The sequence below is a fragment of the Polyodon spathula genome, chromosome 14 (assembly GCF_017654505.1).
Source record: "Polyodon spathula isolate WHYD16114869_AA chromosome 14, ASM1765450v1, whole genome shotgun sequence".
NCBI lineage: Eukaryota > Metazoa > Chordata > Actinopteri > Acipenseriformes > Polyodontidae > Polyodon > Polyodon spathula.
In genome coordinates, this window is record NC_054547.1 from 29,787,436 (window position 1) to 29,792,472 (window position 5,037).

At 34.3% G+C, this 5,037-nt stretch overlaps 1 long non-coding RNA gene across 2 annotated transcripts; it reads left to right on the forward strand.

The window, feature by feature from the left end:
- The first annotated feature begins 2,996 nt into the window (after positions 1-2,996).
- Positions 2,997-4,539, forward strand: LOC121327415. 2 transcript variants are annotated; one of them, XR_005951553.1, is made up of 3 exons: positions 2,997-3,104; positions 3,248-3,334; positions 3,538-4,539. It is a non-coding gene; the product is annotated as an uncharacterized LOC121327415 (long non-coding RNA). The 2 variants fall into 2 exon arrangements; XR_005951554.1 differs by having other exon boundaries at positions 2,997-3,100.
- Positions 4,540-5,037: the final 498 nt, after the last annotated feature.

Below are 5,037 nucleotides of genomic sequence, written 5' to 3' on the forward strand. Positions count from 1 at the left end.
AAATCAAAAAGTTAGACAATTCAATCGCGTATCTAGGTATCCATCGGGACATCTTACTGTTAGACTGGATATGATGTAAACGAAATGTTGAATTCACAACAAATAAAGCTTCTGTTTTATCTGCAAGCCTGGGAAACTGAAGCCAAACAAGGCAAAACGTTACTTTTTTTCTCTCTGTAAAAATGAAGCCTCCACTCTAAACATTCGTCTTCATTTTTTTCATAATCACATTCTTTATGATTTATTGATTTCAGCGTTTTCCTTTTGGTTTACTGGTTGCTTAGTTGTAGAAAAACCGATTTGTAAAAGATTTGCCGCGGGAACGAATACCACAGCACTTCGGTACAAAGTCCCAGATTCTGACTTATAACAAGTATGACGTGCAGCGGGAAAGTTAGGATTAGTTTGTAGTTATGTTTTTAAAAAATGTTTTGTAAATTAATTTTCAGCTTTTTGACACACTGGCCCGTTTTCCTGGATTCATGAAACGGAAGCCATGTGCTCTATATATATTATACTAGTTAAATGAAACCGGCCCAGTCGAGCCTGTGGTGCTTCATAACTACCGCCCAAACTGCTCTCTCTTCCGGCCCCGGGCCATGGTTGATGTCGAACCCTGATATTTATTCCCCAATACAGTTATTTCTACTGAAAGAAAAGCTTGGACAGATACCTTCTTGATATTCTGATGTTTAATGCTTTGCCTACTGTATACTAAAGCCCACTCCATCTTTGTTGGGGGCATACACAACTTCAGATGCAAAGAGATAATCATCTGTTTCAAAAAGCTCACAAAGCTCAAATAAAAAACTCCACAGTTTACTCTAAATCTCACTGCAGATCTCAATAAAAATTATTGTAAAGTGTACATTTTGGATAACTGTCTTGTTCAGACTCTCATCATGCCCTGCAAGAGACATATGCATTATAAGACCCAATAATCAGTGCACTAAACTTCACTAGTATTACACTAGTATGCACTAGTATTTTTTGTTGAGAAATATTTAAACATGTTAATCAATTATCAATGAAAAAATTTTAGCTGACTATATTCACATTGTAGCTACCTACCTTCACGTATGAAGACATTTGGTCAAAATAATCTTTGATTCAGACTCTCGTCACTTCAGGATATTGAATAATGATTCAATCTATAGTAATTCACTAGAACCACCATTAAACCTGCCCTCAAACTATTCTCTATACCTGCGAGGATTCCGCCACTAACAATTATGCAAATCTTCAATTCAAATATAATTACTTCTAAAAGTTGTTTTCTTCTCACATTACTTTTACATTATAAAATAATAATAGCTTTATACAATACTACAAATATCTATTTTTTTTAAAATATATTACTAGAAAACACTCAAGTAAAATACATTAATTAGGTTATGGTTATAAACTGCCCAACAAATGGTGCAATTATCTGCTGAAGTACTTAACAGGGGAGCATTTATATTTAACAGTCTGCAAATCTTAAAGCACAACTCTTAAGAGGAAAGACTGATCTATTAATTTAGTTTTGGAACAAAAGTGGCTTATTTATATAAATAAATAAAACAGCCTAGCTATTTCACTTTCAATGTAATTAAGGATAAGGATGTAAAATTAATAAAATTAACTATGACTGCTGACAGTTATCCCCTCTGCATTTAAACACACTGGGATTGTGTAAAGTCATTTTCCCACCAAGTCAAATGCTGCTATGGAAAGAAAACACGTCTGAAGGGATGCAATGGGAAAATGCTGCTCTGTTTCCATCCAGAAATGTTATTGGAATTATATTAAATGTTGATGACATCACTCTCCAGGAGCCATGGTGATAGTCTTGAAACATGTCAACCCAGGTACGCACATACAATATATGTAGATACTATTGACAGTGTGTACTGTATACTGCACAGATGTGTTTGACATGTAAGTTATTTTAATGAACAGGCCCTCTCACAAATGCAACGGTGACTCAAAATCTAATTCACAGTAAGGTGAAACCACTAGGGGAAACTATAACCTAACCCTTGTTTACACAATAGACAAATAGATTATTATTTTAATGGGCAAGTGCAATGGTAAACCAAAATCCATCACTTTCCTAGAATTGCCAGTGACTGCCAAGTGAACATTACAGAGATTAATTTAGTAGGTATTATTATTAATTTTATTATTATTATTATTATTTATTAATAATAATAGGAAATTGGTGTTCAACATCTAAAAGGTGTGTGTCCACAAATGTTAATGACATGCAAAAGTCATTTTTGTTACTTGCATGGCAACATGTAATTCAAGTTAATTAACTACCTGGAGAATTTAAATAAATAAATAAATAAGGCCAAGGTCACTCAAGATGGGATTGAATATGTAAAACAAGTGTACTTTTCAAAGTGCTGCCTAGTCACTTGCACACGTGACAGGTGCTTCAACTCAATCAATCCCAAGTGAACTAGACTGTGCATACAACATATGTGATAGTGTACATATGTGACAAAAACATGAAATTAGCGGTTTCGTGATTTTAATTTTAAAAGCACTGCACCTCTTATTGTATTCAGACATTGCTAGCGATTTAAATTCATGGCTATTGTTTTGTTTTGGTCTTCTACTCTAAACGTAGTGGTTCTTCCAAACAGTAAAGAGGTTACAAAATGCATTATGTGTATGCACGTCTCTTATGAAAACATTTAAATATAAATGTCGAACTTGCATAGACATTCTATATATAATACGTGTTCCATACTCACAGCACTGCAGGTAAATAAACCTCAATTTCCAGGGCCTGTCCTGGTTTTTCATCGTAATTTTAAGAGATAATGCAGTGAAATTGTTTTCTGAATTAGGATTAATTTGACCAATTTCTTCTCCAGCGTTCGCCATCATTGCTTTCTCTGTTCAACTTCGTTCACCTGGCTAAAACCAGCAGCACCACAGCCTCGCGCGTGCACGAGGAAGAGGCCTGGGCGTGACAATAACGCGTGGACGAGCGGATGCGCGTGTCTCTTTGCAAAACGTGTTGAAAGTTTGTACGTGGCATTATTTAAAAAGTTTAGATGCGTCTTATGAAAAGATTCAGGAAGTTCGCACTGAACATATAGCATATGTAGGTAAATGACTCACTAAATTAAAAAAAAAAAAAAAAAAAAGTACTGAATATGTCAAGTAGGATTTGCGTGGACATAATGGAATTGTACTGGAATTGTTATGCAATTTCTTTAACATAAATTTTAAAATAACATTTGTGTTACAGGTAACTGTCAGCAACACTGAAATTCTTAGTTTCTTAAAAATCCTATGCCATTGGAAAAAACAAAGCTGAAAAAAACAGGACCAACAGGTAGGTTTTGTCTGAAGACTACACTACTGTTAAACATATTTAAGAATTGGTCTTTGCCCACTGTACCAAAGGTTGGTGTAAATATATATTTAAAAAAAAAACAATAGTTAATGTATGGGCTACAAACATCATAATATGAATTCCAACACATTTACTCAGTTTATTGCATGAATTATAATTGTACTAAAATGCTTTTTCCCCAGCTACAAGAAACTGAACTGGGCCAAAGATATACCCTTCACCCACAGTTCTTTTTAAAGGGTATAGTTGGGCATCATACAGAGGTGATGTGCTGAGATCTGCTGTCGTCTGTCAGGACACCGTGTCAACATTTTGTGAACTGTCAACCATTCTCCAAACCTCAAAACCACTGATGACATGTGCTGTATCTCCCTGGCAAGCTGACTGAATGCAGCTTCAAAGGGTCGTGACTGCTGGTTCACTTTCATGATGAGAACGTACTTGGAAGTTTACATTTTGTGGCAGGAATCGTGGACAAGCACTGCAGAGCTGCCACTTCTTCACTCTGGAGCTTTCATGATTATTTAATCTTTTCTGGGTTTTTTTTTTAAAAAAAGCACATGATGATTAAATAAAAACCAATTGCTGTTCATGAAACAAGTCAAGTGTATTAGCAATGGTGTATTAGTTTATTCTCATTTATAAAAAAACGATGAATTAACACCACCATACCCTTTCAGGAAGTCTGGCCACCATTTAAGTTTTCTGCTATATTTCTCTATGTAGGATAATACCAGAGGGGTAGAGTACCTACAATAACAATATTTTTTTTATGCTGCCTTTAGTTTCTTTAGACAGACAGACATACTAATACATATGATTTATGTAATAATTGTATGACATTTTCTTTTGCAATTGACAACTTCAAACACCATCATGACTCATTCCACTATGTGAAAGAATAGTGATCCATTTAGACAGTTTTAATTTAATTTATGTTGGTATAAATAGTTTTAGAACATCTAATTTGTAGAGCAAATCACATGCAACAAAAAAGGACACTGCATCGTAAAGAGCCTGCCCTATTTATACATTTTATAGGGACTGTTTTAAAGTGAATATAAATTGAAATGTCACGTTAAATAAAGGATCTTTACTAGTTGCTATAAAATTTTTAAAGCCCTCCCACAGGTTTTATTAACAGAAGCAGAAGACCTTTTTAAATCTGAGTCCATTTTATTTACATAAATTAAAGACTCCCTTCTTATCTGCAAGCAGAGATTTTTCTTTTTATTGTTCAGTGAACTGGTTCAAAAGAGAGACCAAGATCCATACTCAATTTTCTTCCTGCAATATTGCAGTGCTTCTAGATATCTGGAGTGTTGTTAAAAATGCAGTTTGGTCTGACAACTAGAAAGGTCAGAAGTTATCGTAGAATTGTTGTCTGTCTACATCTTGATAACTTCCTTTGGTTATACATTCTTTAAAGGGAAATTGTGCTTATTTGTATTTCACATTATCTGGTCTGTTAATTCATTGGGTGTGAAAGCACTAAAATCTATGCCTTGTACTGGATACAAAATCTGTACCATACGTTTGAATTTCATGGGAAAGTTCTAAGAAATTTAAATAGGGTATTGATATTTCGCCACATGTTACTATACAGTATATTTAATATTTCAACAGTAAACTTGGTTGTGCTTTTTAAAACAGGAAATATGTGCAAATCATTACCTGACTCA